Source organism: Amblyomma mixtum, chromosome 2, assembly GCF_055824585.1.
Source record: "Amblyomma mixtum isolate Tamu chromosome 2, ASM5582458v1, whole genome shotgun sequence".
Lineage (NCBI taxonomy): Eukaryota > Metazoa > Arthropoda > Arachnida > Ixodida > Ixodidae > Amblyomma > Amblyomma mixtum.
In genome coordinates this window covers 300,268,251-300,288,547 of record NC_143013.1, presented here as the reverse complement: position 1 = coordinate 300,288,547, position 20,297 = coordinate 300,268,251, and the positions used below count along the sequence as shown (strand labels likewise).

General features: G+C 49.6%; 1 protein-coding gene across 11 annotated transcripts in view; it reads left to right on the top strand.

The window, feature by feature from the left end:
* The window catches only part of Camta (Calmodulin-binding transcription activator), a 469,187-nt gene that overhangs the window by 207,651 nt on the left and 241,239 nt on the right, over window positions 1-20,297 (top strand). The gene's annotated exons all lie outside the window — the stretch shown is intronic.

The following is a 20,297-nucleotide window of genomic DNA, read 5'->3' as shown; positions in this document are numbered from 1 at the left end:
AGTTAGTCTCCATAGGCAGTAACCGTCCCTTGGGTGGAGTAAGTAATGCAGTTAGGGCGATTTTTCGAAGCCAAAAGCTTCACTAGGTTAGTCAACACCGGGTCTGGCGTGCGCCGTGATCAATTTTAGCCACAGCTGCGCATGCGCGAATTCGGCGCGTGACGTCACTGGAGAGGCGTAGGTGGTCCGCCGGTCGACATTCGCCGTCGTTCGCGCGCTCTGCGCGTGTTTACCTAGTGTGCATCGGCGCGCGCTCGGCTTCCTCGTATGACGCTACTTGCAGCCGCGTGTTTACGACAGTTACTACGCATGCGGAAGGAAGGCTATATAACGCGCTTCCGTACACCGTTATCGTGGTGCTCCCAGTGCATTGTGCTCGAACTGCGACAGCCATAACGTCAAACAAAGCATAACTGCAGCTTTTCGCTTGTATATCCAGGCTTAACCAGAGCTAAGTCACTGCCAATTTTTTGGCTTAGAGTGTGATTCTAGGCGTTCGGAGACAGTGGATGTCCTAATGAGTGCAAGAAGGAAGAGGAGGAACTCTTTAATGAAAACTTAGAGGTGTTAACCTGGTCAGAGGTAGGAAACTTCCTATATGTGCAAATATCCAGCCAATTCAGACGTCAGCGCCAATTCCTCCCATAGTAGCCGAAAGAAAGACAACTGAAGCGTTATATCGTTGTCATGGAAACTGTATCCCCGAGGGAAAAACTGCAAACGGAGCAACTGCCTTTCCCAATGGCTCATACTATTCGGCCGCAGCTGATCGCGCTGCGTGCGTGTGCAGAAATGATTCATTTTAAAACCCCAATTATCCTCCAGTCAAAAGGTGGGCTGTAGTAGTTGAAATCTAAACTTGCTGTAGTTTCCTACCCTTGGCCTCGTTACTTTCCAGGCTACTCCGGATGAGGCGCATAATCATAAAGTAATAAACGCACAGAAGTCGCGTGCGCATAAAGAAGTACAATTTTCGCGAAGAACTTGCAAGTCCGGCGTCCCTGAGAGACCTTCATCACGCGCAGCGCCGAGGCCTCGCTGTCTCACAGGTCTCCTGAATGCGGCAAGTGGAATCACAATCAGCTAACTTGCTAGTTTCTGTTTGCCAATTAGAATACCGTGCTTTGTTGCTTGGGATCTTTTCTTTTGGTGGGGTGGGGGGGGGGGGGGGGGGATCGTAATTGGCATTCTGAAGTAGCTCTTCGGCGCAAGGCGCAGTCTGTCCTGAAGCTCGCGACATGCTTGCTGACTCCCCACTTCAATGCGTGCCATTCTTCTCCGAGGGACGACCAAACGAAGGTAGCTATACGACGCCCGCAGTGACGAGTGATGTCACTACGACGGTAACGACTGGTTCCATCGACGGCGTTTCGAAGGAGAGCAGCGCTTCGGTGAGAAACAATCGCCCACGCAGCTGACACTAGAACTGCGTTGATGTGTTGCAAAGAGTACGTTGCCCTTGACCTCAGAAAAAGAAAAGTAGCTTAGTGTTCCCCTCTGCTCAACGCGTCAAACTCGGCAAAAGCCGTCGTTGTACTGCTACTTGCCTTTTCCTATATGCTCGGACCCATACGCAGCCTGCACTGCCCCGGTGGCGGGACTGTTGTACTACTGCGCGCCTTAAAGGTGCACTGAAGAGGAATCTGAACTCGTCTTTTTGCCGCGGGAACTCGATCTACACGTTGTGAGCATTCTTAGAAACTGCGATTTATTGCCCTGTGTGGCTTATTTTCCTAATTAAATCGATTTAACGTCCGGCTCCCGCCTTCTTTTTTGAATTCTCCCTCGTACGGTGGGCGGAGTCGACCAACGCGTGGAGTGCTTTGCAGCAAGCTCCGTGGAGGCTTTGATTTCGCTTTATTTTGTTTTTTTAGGTTTCCGTGAATAAATAGTTTCATTCGCAGATAATATAGCCGCAAAATAAGCCCGCAGAAATACAAATACGCGCGGACTATTTGCTTCTCCGGACTACTACGTATTACTCCGCCGATGGCAGAGCGGCAAGCCGCCGCGGGAGTGGCTGAAAGGCACTCCACGCGTTGGTCGACTCCGCCCACCGTACGAGGGAGAATAAAAAAAAAAGGCGGGAGCCGGACGTTAATTCGATTTAATTAGGAAAATCAGCCACACAGGGCAATAAATCGAAGTTTCTAAGAATGCTCTGAACGTGCAGGTTTAGTTCCCGCGGCAAAAAGACGAGTTCAGATTCCTCTTCAGTGAACCTTTAACGCCGTTCCCGTGAGCGCTTGGCTCACAATAAACACGAGACCACATTCGTTTGACTGATAACGTTCCTTGCCAATGTGCTCTCGACGTAGCCCAGCTAGCTGAAGCACACCACGCGTGTGGGTTCGGCGAAGCGCTCTGAGACAGGGGGCGTGGAAACGCACTATGAGTGCACCTAAAAACTATTGGTTCCTATCGCTAAGCTGTGTGTTACGTCGCTGCAATCGACGCGGCTAACTTGTTAGCAGGTTGCCTATAGTATAATCTGTACAGTGCGGTATAGTAGAACCTTGCCTAATGCACTACACGGGTGCACCCGGCGGCGTCATTACGGTCACGTGACCTTGGTTTTTTGATCAGGTCACGTGACCACGGACTGTCCACGGTGAAGCTCCGCTCTGGAAAGGCGTCCTATAACAGCTTTCGCTGTAAATCAGTGCATGAGAGCGCGTCAGAGTGGTAATACGTGTACGAGGGGGTACCCAAAAGAAACCGGACTAAATTTTTTGGTCGGCAAAGTTTCTGTGGTACCGCGTTTTGCCACTAGGAACGCATAGAACGAACATTCCAGAGTCAGTAAGCCGAGTGCCGTCGCTGAAGGTGGTCTGACTAGTTTAGGCAGAGTTTTAGAGTGACGACTGTTTTGTGTGAATGTCGTTTTTGCAATGGCTGATTTTCCTGAACAGCGTGCGCCGGTGAAATTCTGATTTTTGCTCGGAAAAAGTTGAATGGAAAGTCTTGAAATATTAAGAAAGACGTACAAGGACGACGCTATGGGGACAACTCAAGTGTACCTGAATCGAATCCTGAATCAAGGCAAAAATCATGCCAATGCAGAACTTCAAATTCACCTGGTCTCAAGAAAGCTCGTCAGGTTTAACCAAACCTCAAAACATTGCTGATTTGTTTTTTCGTCCTGAGAGGAGTCGTTCATTGAGAATTTGTTCCGCAGGATCGTACAGTTAGCCAGGCTTTCTACTTGGATGTTTTGAAAAGATTGGGCAACAGTGTGCGGTGGAAGCGGCCAGATTTGTGGCGGTCGGGTAACTGGTTTTTCCATCATGGCAATACCCCTGCTCACACAGCGCTCTATCTACGACAATTTTGGACCAAAAATGGCATGACCCCTATTCCTCAACCCTCATACTCTCGCGACCTTGCACCGTGCTACTTTCTTTGTTTCCTAGAATGAAAAAATAGGTGATTGGAAAGCGTTTCGCTGATGTTGCTGAGGGGAAGAAAAAAACGACGGAGGCACTGTCAAGCATCACAAAAGATTAATTTAAACAATGTTTTGAAAAATGGAATGGAAGATTCGACAAGCGTATCATTGCAAGTGGGGAATACTTTGAAGGAGATTGAAGGTCTGTGCTTAAAATGTGAACAAATAAGTTCAAACAAAAATAAGTCCGGTTTCTTTTGGGTACCCCCTCGTACACAGCTTGTCTAGGTAAACGAATAGTACCGTGTTTGGCATCGCAAGTGCAATGCGTTTAAGCAGGAGGTAGTAGCAGTCGCTTACGGCGTTCTCAATCATAAAACAAATAAGAAAGCTAGACAACGCACTGCACGTAACTACAGCTAGAAGCGGGCCTCTTTTGTCCACTTAACGTCGCGCCTCACGCATGCGCAGCAACAGACTCCTCCTTCGTGCAAGCCACTTCTGAGATGCCATCGGCTGAATGGCACCGACATGAGTGATCGCCTGAAGCGGCATTGTGCGGAACTCGTTTAATCCAGGAGCGAAGCACTGCATAGTTATGTCTTGCTGGTTTCCCGGATACTCGGTATGCTAGTCGATGGTTTCTTGTTTCTTTTTTTGTGTGAAGGCTGTTCGGTTGCCGGTGTCACGCACTGCTTGTTATATTGTCAACGAAACTTTTTCACGTGTTCTTGTTTTTTATAGAAGTCATGTGCTTAACTGAGTAATGCTTATTTACTGTTTTGGTTACAGGGCAGAACCACTAAACAACACCCGTTACCTTCTAAATGGCAAGGTCTATATTCTCCAACTTTTATGTAGGTGCGAACCGTTGTTCGCTCGTAGATATTTGGTCTTCCTCAATCAAAAGGGCCGAGAAACAAGGGGCATGATGAAAGCCAAAAAAAAATGGAGAGATTATTACGTGGAAGAAGTAATGGATGGATGCGAATCTATAGAGGCTGCTGTTTTATCAGGTTGGGAGTCGAGAAAACGCTCCTGACTAGCAACTTGTCTATCATGCTTTCATCAAATATGCGCCCACTTTGATCGGTTGATCTGCGAATATAAACCATATCAGTCTTGGCCGCCTGAAGATGCCTAGAAAACACAGAGATCGCATAGTTTTCTTTGCTTCTTAAATTTAGGCAGTTGGTAACTGCGTGACCTGCACGCCTTCGTGCAGTCCGCACAAGTCCTTAATGCACTTTTTATGATTCTCTATGACGCGGCCTGCTAGGTGGCACTGTCAGTACATCCGACATGGCTCGATCCGCTCAGAAACCAAAACTAAAGCTGTGTCTACCTTCGAAGGTAGTTAGTTTCTCTTGCGCCATATGTAGCGGTGCCGGCTGATCTATGTAGCTTACCGGCCTAAAACTACACAGACCGGAGCCTTCTACAGCGACAGCTGTTGTGAGGGCGCATTTCCCGGTCCTGCGGTCGTCGGCATCATCGCGGCACGCTGATTGGTCAGCATGCAGTGACGTCATGAATGAGGTCACTTCAACGTACCATAGCAACTCGTCACGTCGAGTGGCTCAATCACAGTGACGGCGTAGTGACATTACATGCATTCATCTGCAGAAGGCAAATAATAACGAATAAACGAATATTATATTCGCCGCTGCCAACTTCTGCGAGTTTTGTTTTATTGCGCTAGCACTTATTGTGGCCATTCCCCGCATTTAGCCCGTTGTGTGTTTGTCTAAAGCCGGTTTAACGGTGGGCTGCTCACCTGCCCACCGTATTAGGCGGTAACTAAATTAATCGTGAGAGGCTTATCGCAAAGAGCAACCTGAATCGCAACCCAAGTCCCCCGATGGGAGCACCTGCCATAGAAGGGCAGTGGCGCATCGCTTGACCGCTGCGCCAGAAGTAGTAGAAGAATCCCAGGGATATATGAGTGGAGAGAATGAGCAATTCCTTACATATGGACATTAATCCATTATCACTATGCGAACAACTGCCGTCCGTGAACACCGGAACCGAAGCGAAAACCGAAATCCTAGCGCGCCTAACTCGCATTTGGCCTAACTACGTAAATCGGCCATCGTTTTTTTTATTCTTCGTTTTCTGAGCTGAACACCGCCACATTTGTCCTCGATGTAGCGGAGAAAATTCTGGCTGTCCCTCTATTTGTGTCTTGTATGATCTTGAGTGGCTCCCAACCTATCATCTGCCTTCGTCGTTCACAGCAGCTACTGCGCCCATTTGGAAGCTTCGCGAGGGTGCTTAATCGCTCGCGTCTGTGCTTTCCACAGCGAACCGCGCTTGCGTCTGAGATGGCCGAGTGGAGTCTTGCAGCGCTTTCTCTTTTCACACTGATGGGCGGAGCCGTTGGGTTCCTTCATATTCCCGCGCCTGGCCTTCACGTCAGTTGCGCGAGGACGGCGTATAGCGTTGCTGACAGGCTGCGTGTAATGGCACGGGCTATAAATATCCCACGCCATTGAGCGTGCACCGGGGCGGTATTAAGGAGAAAGGCGTGTCTGTCGACAGCTGACTGGCAGCATAAGAAGGCGCCAAGGGTTTTTAATTTAATTTATCGTCGTTAGCAGGCTGCTTTGAGCGCATGCATATATAGAATAAGTACACGCCAGCTGGGGCAGTTGCGTGTTCAACTTTCTGCTACTTTTATGCCCGCTAAAGAAGCCTGCCATTAGCTTTTGCAAGTTCTGATAATGTCCCAGCTTCTCTGTGCATCTCTTTTTTACAGCTCGTTTTATTTTGGTTGCGGGTGTTATGTTCGGGCCTTTGGGTAAACATTCGAGAACAAGGAAAGGGCTTTGAATGTTCCTGTCAGGATTTTTTCCTTTCTTAGCAGAATCTAGGAAAGCCGACTTAGATTCCGTCATTGGTATTTTTCTCAGTGTTCTTCTCGCGTAACTTGAACTTGCCTTGAAAAAAAAAGAAAAGAATGACACGCTGAGCTTGACGGCGAAATATTGTGATTATCTCGAAATAAGCGTGCAGCCGGCACATATAGTGCTTGCTTACAGAACGCCGTGGTTGTCAAAGGAAGGCACAGCTACGTTGCCGTCGCTCGCATTATCTCTTTTTTTTTTCCTCCAAAAGAATCTTATCTACAAAAACGAGCTGCAGGCTAAAAGTGTTCACGATTGAGAAGTGCAGTTAGTGAAAACGGTGTGGCAAAGACAACCCTTCGCTTTCGTTTTGCTTTCTTTTTTCCTTCTCTTATGATGATGACGATGATGATAATAATAATAATAATAATAATAATAATAATAATAATAATAATAATAATAATAATAATAATAATAATAATAATAATAGCAACAGCTTGATACTCATTGGCCGCGGCGGCTGAATTTCGATGGAGGCGAAATTCTAGAGGCTCGTGTGCTGTGCAATGCCAGTGCACGTTAAAAGAACCCCGGGTGGTCGAAATTTCCGGAGACCTTCACTACGGCGTATCTCATAGCCTCAGTCGCTTTGGGACGTTAAACACCAATAAACCAAGCCAAACCATCATTAGGTGCAGATATGATTCAAGCGGCCTGAGCAACACTCGATCACGCTTTATAGAACACTGTTGGAAAGTAGACCATAGCCTTCTGACGAAACGCGTTGTTTCTTCCGTCCGGAGTTCGTAAACGACGCCAACTTCGGCACAAGGCGTGAATACATATTGCTCGCATATTAACGCTATGTACAGTGTAATCACGCTTCCATATTTTCTTTAGTTCCGACCCCGTAATAAAGCATCGCAATACGCTACTAGCCTCCTATCTCTAGCTCGCCGGCTTCGCTCTCAGCGGTGGAAGACGCCCTCGTGGAAACCGATGATACCGACTCTCGTGATTATACGGTAACCCTCAGGGAACTGTGAAGCGCCCCCCACCATCCTCTTCTTCGTTCCTGTTCTTCTCGCCAGCTCCCTTTTGCGCAAACGTGGCAAGACTTCCGATCGCGCAAAGAGAGCAAGGCGCAAGACTGAAGAACAAAACGGGGCGCCCCAGAACGCGGTTGAACCGCTCATTAGGGATTCTTTTATTAATGAGACCCTAAGATTAATACTTGCCTTCGAAGCGGCTCCAACCCTTAATGCGAGTTGCTTCTCATGCCTTTGCGCTTTGCTCGGCAGAGGTGTTTCGTCGGCTTTTATTTATTTATTTTTTTTATATTGGGGCTCCGTGCCCATTGTTATCAGGCTTCCCTCTTCCTCTTCGCTCGTTTAAATTTTTTCCGCGGTTTATTTTTTTACCACTTTTTTTTTAATACTTACTAGCGGCGAGGTCCAGAAGCGAAACTTGTGGGTTCAAATTTGCACCGACATCTTTTTTTTTTTTTCTGTTCATGCATTCAGCGATCAGCATTACAGTGTGTCCTTCCGAATCGCATTTGCCTCCCTAATTTGATCCTTGGTTTCGGGCAGGGTTCAATTTGAGCACGAGGCCTTAATCTCTTCTTCGACATTTTATTCGCGTACGTTTTACTTCTTTCGAGAAAAACGGCAAGCAGCCACTGTATTTTAATTGGGCCCTGGCCCGAAGCTCTAGCTCGCCTGCAGCATTCCTACGCCGAGCTCTCGAAATGTGTCTGAGAGCCGCCGTCCTCCCTTTTTTCCTCGCGGCCGTAATACGCAAAGAAGAATAGTTGTGCGCGTATGATGGAAATTTATCACCCCTGAAGTGGATGGGACCACGATAGCGTTCCTTCTTACTAGGAATTTGCGCAAACGTTCCTGATCGGCACAATTTCCTTACTTGGCGGTTGGAGCGCTCGAGGTAGTGGTGGGAGGCCCCTAATCTGCTCCATCGGAAAACGGAAGGCTTGCTCTTTTAAATGAGAATGAATGGTCGTCGGGAAGGAGAACGCAAGATTTACAACTTTGTTTCACACCTTAACACAAGCGCTAATCATGAAACGTTAGTAGACAAAGAAATAGTCAATGGGCAGCTCTGGTATTCTTCAAGCTTGCTATGTTTTTTGTCGAAACTTATTCTATAGGTTTTTCTCTCTCGTTCCTTATTCATTCCGCCTAGTTTGGCTCCCGCAGGACATTTAATTCCGGCGCAAATAGATTTTCAAGTCTGCTGCTTTCGTGGCCTCAGTTCAGATGGTTTCTGCGTGCAACATTGCGTTTCCGATGTAACGGACACTGTTCGCATGTTACTAATATACGCTCTCCGCTTCGTTAACAAAATGTTGAGGCTTATATTCGTCTCGGATATTTTATGAAAGGACTCATCATTTTCAGTTGCTACTTAAGCCATTAAACGCCCGTACAAGGCTTTTTTTCTAGTAGTTTTTGTGGCATCATCGTTGCGTAACATGAACCATCGTCCCTGGCCACGAACTGAGTTTCAGTTTGCTGTTTTCGAATCATTCCACTGGACCTTTTCATAAACGGTTAGTTGGTACTGGGAGACGCGACCCTAAGGGATATAGGACTGCCAGCTCAAAATGTTCTGGGAACACTGCGGAGTTGCCAATTAATGAGACAAGAATTAACTGTAAAAAAAAAAAATGGCTACACCGCACTAGGAAGGGGCACTAAATGATGTGGGCGTAGTATAGGAAGCACTGATGCAGCGCTCTTTACATCATCTGTGAACGGGCCTAGCCGGCCTCACACACTGCAGGACCAGTCGAATCTCTTTATGGGCCACGGAAGCGCGAGGCGGCTGTAGGAAGTTTTATTCGTTTTTCTTCTCCATAATGCAGGCCAGGTTCGCCCACGCAGGGGAATCGTGCACGGTTATGATGTCCGGCTGGCTTAATGCCACCCGCAGGGCATAACGTCCAGCCTTGGAGCGAGGACGAAGGCAGAAATGTGTGCATGATGGTTTACTGGTGTCTGCAAGTGTTGCACGCCGGGTCGTTTGCGATTTCAATGAAATGTGCGAATCAAAAATAACGAAACAACGTATGAAATTGTGTTGTGGAGAGTGACGCAGGCGATTGATAGTTAACGGCAGAGGAATGGAAAGAATAACGTACGCGGTTGGCTTTCTTTTTTTTTTTTTTCATGCACGGCTGCAGACTCGACAAAATGTCGCTGAGTATAGAAACGTTTGACAGATGTCGTTGGTTCTGCTGGTTGTCCTTTCTTAGGGGGCCATGCAAGAACCCCATCTTTTTTTGTTCTGCTGAAATTCTCTGATGCTGAGTGCATGTCGCTTTAGACGCTCCCCGGGCCGTTTTACTGCCGTAGTTTATTCCTATAGATTGTCACGATGTGGGGAGCACGCCTCCAATGGGCTCCACACTCTCTGTTACCAATTCTAGGGGAGGAGAGACAAACACCTCCACCCAGGTGCCAGATTGTAAGCAGGACCGAGTGGCTAACCGGCGATAGGTCCACGCCTGACCAGCCGCTGACCGGAGGCACGACACAGGAGTCGGAAATGAGAGTGAATAGAATTTAATTAACAAAGAGAACAACACTTTCATCAGTTCATCAAGAATAGCACAGCGTAAACACAGGGCAGACGGAACAAGTTTTAGCTTTGACACACAGTATCAAATATGACAGGCGAGAGGAAATACAAATACAAGTCACTTTTAAAGGAAAGAATTTAGGGTATAGTTCGTAAATGTGGGAGTGGCGGGGGCTTAGCTGTTCGGGTGGTTGAGGTCCGGTCCGAGATAGGCGTCGGGCTGTCGATGTCGGGTCCCCGGAGTCGTTACTCGTTGCCCAGACACTTCGCGACGAGCCGACCACCTCTCGGCTGACACTTCACACACACGCGCGGTTAGCTAGCACACCGCCACATCCAAGATCTCCACCTCGACTGCTCTCCGCCACATTCCACAGTCCCCCCGTAGTTTCTGTCCCCCTCTCTCCCTCACCCTCCCCAGGCAGCCCGGGGCCCGGGACCGACGAATCAGAGGCGGCGACGAAACGTAAACTATCGCGCCGAAACGTCCCGCGCCGAGCCCCGGCTGGCCCCGCAGACGCTCGAGCCGGAATTCCGCGTACAGGAGGTCACTGGCCAGACAACTGCTTTCTCACCGTCGGAGACCAGACAGCGAGAAGTGTGTGCGAGGGGGGGGGGGGGGGGGTCGCGCGTGGGGATGCTTAGGACGGAGTCCCCGCCGCCGGGCTCAACCGCCGCTGGGGAAAATCGCAACTGGCGCGAATTCTGTTTCATAGATGAAACCTAGCTATTTTTTTTTATTCAGCTCAATACTTAGCACCTGCAGCTAATAACAAAATCTGTCCAGCGCCTCCGGCAAGTTACATGGTGTTTCGACTTGCAGACAGGGGGCGCATAGGCAAAGTCATCGATTTTAGAAGGAGGTACTTGTAGTGCCACCACTGTGCGATGGGCACCTTCCATGCATTGTGGCGGAGTATTGTAGAGGTAGCTGGAACAGCGCGCTCAAGGGAGGCTCCTTTAAGTCCCCAGCTATGCACGGGATTTGGTACTTTTCAGTCCGTTGTGTGGCAGGCAGTCTTGTTGCTCTGAAGTTCACCACTTCATGCGAAGCCGACTAAATAATTCCTGCTACAAACGCCTGAATGCGTAGCATTGAGCGCAGTCGCGAGCGGCCGTGCTGCAAGGTATACATGCACGCTTACTGCTGCGCGTTTAAGGCGAGGCAAAGCAACGCCCGCACTTAATGGCGCGCTTTTTAAGGCGAAAGCTGCCGAAAGGTGACCTCATCTTCGTCTATAGGTGGAGCTGTCGGCGCGGCGGCGTCGAGCGCTTCTCCGTCGTCAGTCGGTGTGCGGCAGCTAGTGGAGGAGGATATCCCAAGCGGTGCAACTGTAACTAACACAGGCAGTCGATGGCAGTCGAAGTAGTGCGACAAAGGCTTTTGCCTAGCTCAGTTCAGGCTGCCAAAGTGCCCCCATAGTTTTTTTATATTTTTTTCCTTTTTTCCCCTTTGTTCCCCTCCCCAAGTGTAGGGTAGCCAACTAGGCATCCCCTGGTTAACCTCCCTGCCTTTCCGTCCTTTTATCTCTCTCTCTCTCTCTCTCTTATTTGTTTTCTAGTAGTAACGCTTCAGAAAAGGAACGATAAAAACAACTGACTACAAATAGAACTCATCTCTGCATTTTTTATCTGTGTAGCTTCTTAGTGAGTCTTTGGCTCACGCTCACAAAGTTCGCCTTCCTTACAAAGTAAGCGCCTCTAACCGAACCTTAGCGTTTTGTGCGCTACTTTCATCGACGCCCAGTGTCTTGCTCCGTGGGCTTCTCTCAGGCCGCCTTCCGAAGCCGGGCGAGGCGTCCTTTAGTGAGCGGCTTGTTCCTTAGCCCGTCCTTGGTTCTGTTTGCCGGGCCAGAGCGAGCCGGCTTATCCAGCCCTGTATCGTTGCCTTATCGGCGGCCCGCAGCCCCTGGGTGAACGTGATCGGCCCGTTTTAGCGCGGTGCTCCACTTCGGAGGGTAAACACTGCAAAGCCGCGTTGCCTGCTACGTGTGGGAAGCCTTCCCTTCGTTTCTTCACGACCCGTTCTTTTGCTTCCAACCCGCGACGCCTTCTCATACTCGGGAAGTAAAAGGGTCGGCTCGACACCGCTTTTCCCTCACTTCCAGAACGCGCCTAATGTATTTCACTTTCATTACGGTTTCGCTTACTGTCAGCTTTGTAACGAGGTTTAAACCGCAGGTATCGCTGAACCTGACAGGGTCTTCCGTCATTATATACACAGCCTTTCATTTGCTGAAGTGTAGATCGGGCCTAAAGGTGTAAATTAAAAGGCAATGAGAATGTGCTGGGTAACTGAACCGTAATCGCTAACGCATACCCGGGAACGTTTCCGCCTAGCTAGCCAACCCTATTTAAAGAGGCGTGCTCTGTACGTGTAGCTCTTTAATAAACAGTGTGTACTATGTAACGCTAAATAGCCTGCATAGTTTGCGGCAACATAAGGTATGCATTAAAAAGACACGATGATGTGAGTAACGGAAGGATCTCTACTTTTACAAGCAGTTTATTTTTGACTACGAAAGGAAGAAAAGCAAGACAGTGGCAGCTCAGGCCATTAAAAAACTAGCAACTGGTGTGGAAATAACTGCAAGGGCAACAACTTAATCTCTTTGCTTTTTGCCTGAGGACTAGAAAACAAGAAACGTGAAGTCTTACGGAGAAATTTATCACCACGAATACCCTGCGTTCTTAGCGTCACTTCGCGAGTCCACCCTTCCAGAAACCCATAGGCCCTTATGTCCCAGAGGTGCGCTGTGGGTTATGAGCGGCGTCTGAGTGGAGGCTGCTTTTGTGTACACCGACATAAATTTTAATCTGCAGCGTGAAGCTCTGCAGTTAGCCTAAGTGTCGGTCGTCCAGATTGTGACGACACACTGCTCTCTCTCTCTTTCTCTTTCTCTCTCTCTCTACCTTGCTCCTCCTCTTCGCGAGTCACCTGGACCGAAACGAGAACAGGTGACGCAACCTCGCAAATTCTCTTCTGCGCTGGCAGCAGCGTGCGACTCCTCTTGCCTGTACATGCATGCTGTAACTCCATTTCATTAGTTCCTTGCAGCACTACCAATACTGCGATCAGTGCAGAGGAGCCGTTCCGACGCTGCAGAATGCAGTTCCGCTATAAAATAGGCAGATGCATATATAGGATAACGTGCTTCAAAGTGAGCATGCGCGAAACGTTATCTCATATCGAACCTTAGCATACGCTTGTGTTACATGCGCAGTTTCGCGAGTTTAGCGTGCGCAACTCTTGCGTACCTTCTAACATCGTTTCCAAAATGGCAGCCCCCCTCAGACCAGGACCCCGTGCCTCATACCAAATTGTCGTTGTTACTGCCGTTTTAAGCACGTTCACTGGCTGTAAGTGAACAACTGAGCTTTCGCTTCGTCTCATCTGGCCTATAAAAAAAACATATCAGTTATCAATTCGCTTCGTTTTTTTATTCACAGTGACGATTCTGCCGCTTCTAGTCCTAAGAGGAGCTTCGGTATGTTAACAAAAATGGTTTCCGTTCCGGCAACCAGATGGCGCCACTCGGCTGAGCTTATCGTTGTGCCTCCGTTCGCATAGGCCGAATTAACAATACGAGCGTGACGAATGGCATAACATCCCGCAGAATGCGTGTGTTTCCCATTAGTAAGCGTGTTAACGCTTCTGGTACGTAGACAGCGCCGATTTAGGTTTTTTTTTTCAAACGATATCTGCGTACTCCACGAGGAGACGATCAGTCGCAGAGGAACACGTTTAACGAGCTCTCTTGATTGGCTGTGGAGGTCTGTACCTCCCTCAGCGCTGCAAGGAACTTATGAGATGGAGTATATACATTGTGGCCTCTGGCCTATTGGCCTCGTGGGCACCGTCTCACGTGTCCCGCCTCTATAACCACCCCGCGAGCGCCCCCTGTCCACGCCCGGGCACAATGGCTTAACTGCCGACGCGGCGCGAGACCCTTCGTTTCAGCGAATGCCGTGAACAAAAAAAAAAAAGGAAAAATAAATTCGGACGTTTCTGTACGGTTCTCCTTTTTCTACGACCGCGAAAGAGCGAAGTGAGGCAAAGCGGATGTGATGGTGGGCGAGTCTGGAAATGGGGTGCTAGAAAGCCACTGTGGCACATCATTAGGCGTGACTCGCTACGACCCCCACTTTTTCTTTTCCCCCGTCTTTTTTTTTTCTTCTTTCTCTCTTGTCATGCACCTGGCTCGTGCGCCCAGATTTATATCCATGCTTTCGCGTCAGCGTTAAAGGTGAGCGCTGTGATGTTCTGCACCCCCCTCCCCCCTTCCATTTCCCGCTCCTCCGCGCCCGCGTCCGCTCATGGCCCGTCGGACTGCTTCGCGTGGCATTGCGAAACGCGGGCCGTTGCCATCCGGCCGCGTTCCATTCGTTTCGTCCTTCTAGTCTCTTACACGTGCCTCGCGCTACGTCCTTGTGGTATCGCCCTTTCTCTTTTTTTGCATCGTCCTCTTCAACACTCTTTTTTTTTTCTTTCTCCTCCTCTGTTTACTTTTCCTGTTCTCCTTTTCTTCTTTTGTTGCAGTTGAGGATTTCAGGGCGTCCTGCATTGGCATTAGCAAGGCAAACGTTCTCAAAAAGGGAACGGTGGGCAGTTGAAGAAGCAGGAGCGTTATGCGGGGCGGTAAAAAGAAAAAAACACCGAAATGCAAAGACAGAAAACAGACGCGCAGAGAGGCTGTTGGCCTTTTAGTCTCCAAAAAAGCAAAACCCACTCTCAGAAGAGAAAATAAAAAAAGCTGAAAACAGATTTAAGGGGGGGGGGGGGGGGGGGGGTTCGCCTCGAAGGCCGCTTCTCTGCTGCATCGTGACGTGATGTGGTGTGGCGTGCCTCGGCGGGAGCTGATGTGCGCCCGCTGCTATCGTCGTCCTCAACTCCGGTGGAATGAAGATGACGGCTGCTCATCTCTCTCTCTCTCTCTCTCTCTATATATATATATATATATATATATATATATATATATATATATATATATATATATATATATATATATATATCCGACCTTTTATGGGCGCGCATCTTGTATAATGCGCCATTTGGAAATCGCGCTGCTCCAAAACAGCGACATTTCTGTCTATCGTTTCTCGCATTTATTTTTTTCTTCTTCCAGTGTCTTCGCCCTCTCTTTCTGTCTCTGAGATCTCCTATACTGGGTTTCGTGTGCTGTGAAATCCCTCATTCGCACTACTATTTTTGTTCTTGTTGTTGTCAACTGCAAAAATTCTATGCACTGCTTGTTGTTGTTGTTGTTGTTGTGTTGGGTTTATTCGCACTACTATTTTTGTTCTTGTTGTTGTCAACTGCACAAATTCTATGCACTGCCTCAGTAAAAGTACGCTGCCTTGAGAGAGATACAGGTGTTGTGATCTTCTGTCAGAGGTAAAATTTTGACAAACCTCGCACTCAACAGCGGCTCGTAACTATCCGGCACCCCTGCGCCGGCCCTTCGTGGCAGGCAAGGACAGTGACACGCGTGGCGCCTTCGAATCACGAATTGTCTGTTCCAACGCGACTAACATCATGTTTGCCAGTTGCACCTCACTAGTCGCATCTGACTCCAGCCGCTGTTTCCGCGGCGAACCACGGTTGTGGCTGGTGAGAGGGGGGGGGGGGGGGGGGGGTGAAGGGCAGTGCAGTGCCTGTTTCTTTAGCGGCATAGCGTGCGCGCCCTGACCAGGGCTTGCGCGTTTTTCTAACTGCCGCCCTCTGCTGCCGGCACTCGCACAAACCGCGTCGTTTCTTTCGTGTATAAATTTGGAAATAGCCCCCCCCCCCCTCTCCCTTATTCTAGCTCCGAGAATCGGAAGCCAGCCGGAGAATTGGGGGAGAGAGACGGTATAGCCCTCTCCCTCGTCAGCCTGCTACGTTCCTGCAGGCGCGCACGCACGCGTTGCTCAGAGAATCCTCCCGGCGCCCGCTTCACGTCACGACTCCTCGTCGTCGACGGCGGCTGCTTTGTTAGGTCCCTTTCGCTAAAGGGGAACTCCGTGCTCCGCTATGCAAATTAAACCGAATGCATTGAGCGAGCGTGCACGCGCCGGCTTGTGCCCGGTTATCTTTTTTTTTTTTTTTGACGTTATAGGAGGAAAGCTTCGCTCTTGGAATAGTTAAGGTGCGTCGCATAAATTGAGCTCTGTTGTTGTTGTTCTTGGTACTGAAAGAAGGATGAAAAGGAAACTGCACGGGCCTGCCAACTGGCTCGAGCTGAGCACCACCGCTGCCACGTGCAGGTAGAGGAGAGTAAAAAGATATGAAAGAGTGAAAGAACAGACGCGCGTCGCAACAACCGCTTCCGCCTAAGGGACGACGCCGGCTGTAACAGATACCCCAGTGCCCCCGTGCCTCCACAGCTGCATCTGGCGGCTAGTACCTGGATTTATACCTGTGCGTACGCTTTTAGGAAAGAAGGAGGGAGGGAAGACGGAAGTGTAGCCCTCCGTGCTTTTGTTTTGCTTTTTTTTGTTGCTGTTATCGCGTCTCCTGGGCCATCTGTCTTGCGAGACGCATTGTTTCGCGCTTTTGGCTTCGGCCTGACCCTGTTTACGGCGCAACTCGCGCGTCTGAAATCTCATTACGAGGACGCGGCGCTGTGCTGTCGTGTATCAGGGTGTTGTGCGCTCCGCGATGCCAGGAGCGCAGCTCGGCGCGTCTCGGCTCTGGGGGCGTAAATTTGTTTCCGGGCTTAAGAAGGAGAAATTAGGGGTAAAAAATAGGGGGCCACCTTGGAGACGCGTTTTGAGCTGATCTCGTTCTCTCTCGGCTGTTTTGCTCGGTGCCGTGTAAACAATCGAGTTAGGCTCGACTTCCTGGAAGCTGTGGAGCTTAATACCGGCAACAGGAAGAAGGCGGATGATAACGACGACTGCGTCTATGATCATGACGATGGTGGTTGTGTTATGATGATGATGGTTATTAGGAGGAGGAGGAAAAACCAGCAATCTATGAAGTTTATGGTGTCTTCGGCTGACACGTACTGCCTCCGTGCCGGTGCGCAGGAAGTGACGTCAAATACTACACGAGTGGCACGTCTTCTTGCACATCAGCTGAACGTGCGAAACACTCGCAGAGTGCCGTTGCTATTTCTGCCGTCTGTTAACTGAGGCCTCCGAGACCCTCGAAGATCTCAGAGGCTATTCCTTCGAGCGGCCGACGCCAACGAGCGCAGTCAACAGTTTGTATAATTAGCAACAGCCTCTTCAGAACAGTGCAGTAGCGCGCTTGTAACAGGCGTTGATAGAATCGGCGGAAAACGCGTGACCCACGAGCCTGCTCGAGAGATACTGCGATTAATTATGGGGGCGCAGGTTTGTAAGACACCACACCAAAGCGTTATGCTTGCCAGTTTCGATGCATACGCCTTTAGAGCTTCAGCTCGAGTAACTTCCGAAAATATCAGCAGGTGGTTCTCAATCCACGAAGCGCCTCACATTGTCGCTTTTTTGATATCCTTTAAACTGTGCATACGTTGGCAAAAAGTACGATGTTATAAAGTGCGGGCATGCCGGATGAACAGCATATGCCGTTCGCTGCAAGAGCTAAGGCAGAACTTGCAAGACAAAAATATTGACAAACCTTTAATTTCCTCACAACGGAAGGCACATGGCTCGCCGGCCGGTGGCTGCGTGATTGCAGCGCGAATAAATGCATTGTGGCCGCTATAATATTCAACATTTCTTTAAAATGTGCCCACTTGTAATGCTTTGTCCGTTTTTCCTCTTCGTCGATGCTGCGTCAACCAACGAGCGCGAACAGCGTCGTCTGCTAGCGCGCGCTGCACGACGGGATTGCACCGCGCTCCACCGTCGGTCTCCGCGGTGGCGCGGTGGCGCGCACGCGTGTCGTGCTCGTCCCACCCGAATGTACGGCACTGCACGAGTGGCATCCAGCCGAACGTGGGGCACCGCACGAGTGCGTAGAAAACTCCACGAGTGCCGTCAGCTGAAGACACCATTAGTTTATCGCCTAGCGATTTCGTGTCGACTTTCCGCAGGCATCGTCATTAGAGCGCTATAAATTCTTTCATTTTTAACGCGTCCTGCGCGGAGAGCTGAGGCATTGGTGGGACCGTCGTAAATGTGTTTATCGCGCTTTACAATAACGGTTTAGTCCTGAGAATGGACTTAAATTGAGCACTCTCCGTGAAATGGCGCGGCGGATATTCGCCTTTCGAATTACGCCGAATGGGCGTAATTCTATTTCGCAAACCTTATTTCCCGACGCTTTGTGTGTCAGAGGCAGAGGGGGACATGGCTACGTGAAAAGGGTCGGACGCTACGTTGAAACGCATCCTCCGCAACTGTTGAATTTCGCCGGATTAAGGACGAGGGCGACAAAGGCCCGGTCGCATTCGCGCTCTCTGCACGTGCCTCCTCCATCTGCCTGAATTCCGCCGGCCCGTGCGTGAGGGCGTGCCGGAACGACGCAGGGTTCTTTCTCTCTCTCTCTCTCCCCCACTCTCTCTCTCTTTTCTCATCCTCCTCCCTCCTAGTGCATGCCGTTCCTCCGTGTCGTCCGCTTTTTCGGAGTTAAACGAACTCGAAAGCCGGGAGCCCGTGTCCGCTTCGGCGGCTCTTCGCGCTAGCGTGAATGCGATTCGCTGCGCAGCTGGCGGCCTTAGCGAGCCCGGGTGAAACCCAGTGAGTCGGACTCGTATCTGCAGCTAATTGCCTAGTCGCGTCGCTTTTAGTGGAAGGGCCCGTCGCCGGACGCGCTTTTCGGCGCCGGCGAGTGCATTTGAAGGGAGCAGCGCGCCCATGTCGCTGAGCGTGCGGAGGCCGGTGGAGAGGGAAGGATGGGGAGGGCAGCGCCATTATGTGGGCCCGCTCCGGTCTTGTTCGTTTCGCCCCCCCCCCCCCCCCCCCCTCTCTCTCTCTCTCTCGCATTGTTCGTCAAAAGCGCTTGCGTGCCGCTTGCGAGAAAGCAGCGGATGCGCTAACTCATTCGGCGACGAGTTGGTTGGAATGAATAGAGGAGGAGGGGGAAAAATGGGAGCGTGCGAAATTTTTTTGTTTGCTCGGGCTTTTGAGGCCTTCAAAGGCATTTTCAGGCATGCAAAAGTGTCTGTGAAGCGCGCTACGTTGATCAAAGCGGGATCTGGCAAGTTATTGGATTAAACTCGTTGCATTACGCCCCTTTGTAACATTCGACACGAACATGGTTTTAACTCTTTCGGCCCTGTTTTTTTTAATCTTGATTGCAGATTTGTTTCGCTCTGTGTTTTTACAATGTCTAAGGCTCCATAATCACGCAGTTAATGTTTTAAGCTCGTGGCATAAGCATTGATAGATTTTCAGGTGTGATGTCGAAACACGACATCAAAGCTCAGTGGATGTGAAATGCGAAAGAGGCTGCTTTTGTTGCCGGAATTCACGTAAAAAAGTGAACGAAAAAGCATCTTATTTTGCAATGTGGAGAACTCGAAAGCAGCTTTTTTTATTTTGTAAGCGATTGATGTTGCATTTCTCACAAGAGATGCAGCTCTTTCCTGTTCACCTTGCGTTATATGTAATATCTCCTCGTTCTTATCGCAATCAGGTAAGTGTTCCAGTTGATGGTGCGTCAGATTAAAAACGTACATGTTCGAAACCTGCATAGCCTTCCTAGAAAGTGGCTGTGATTAACAGGAAGGTTTTCCTTATATCTGTAACGCCCCCTGCTATCGAGCTTCATGAAGCGCTTCACTGACGCCTATCGTGGAGCCCAGCACAGCGAAGTGCTCAGCATGCACTAGGCACAGTGCATATGGCTCGTGCGCGTTTGTCAACCAGGTTTTCACGTCACATCGACGAGTTATTACCACGGAAGATAATATGTAGTGTTTGCATCTCGACGAAATGCTTTTCAGTACAGGCAAGAACAAATTCCATTTCCTCCGCAGCCCTACGCGGCGCTGATATCTCTCGGCCAGGGTGAAACCGTAACCTCTTTATGAGCACTCTGAATTGCGTTTTTGAGAAGTAGCCATACATGCTGCAATGTTCCTGTGCTGCATGAGCGTTGGTGCGCGAGCTACAGTGTTCATGCCCCGGCCGCTTCCGGCAGCATCTGTCGTGGCTCACAGGAGCGAGTGAGCGGTGAAGAAAAAAGGAGCAAAAGCGCATGGTCCCGAACACATTTTTTCCTGCTGCTTCTTTGCGAGGTTCGATCCCAATATTCACCTACTACCATAGCAAAAATTTCAATACTCCTGCAGGGCATCACAAAGCTCATTTAAGAGTTCGTCTAATTTCCGCGAGGAATATTCATGCCAGCAGTGTAACAAACTCCTCAGTATTGGACCATCCGCACAAAGACCAGGAGATGTTCTCCTAAAAGATTACCTGTCATCACTGCATGGCCACCGCTGGCAACGGTTGAAACCTGCTGGCGTCATAATCGCGCTTGTCAAAACCTCGATGCTTATTTATTTGATTATTGGGGTTCAACGTGCCAAAGCGAGTCGGGCTAT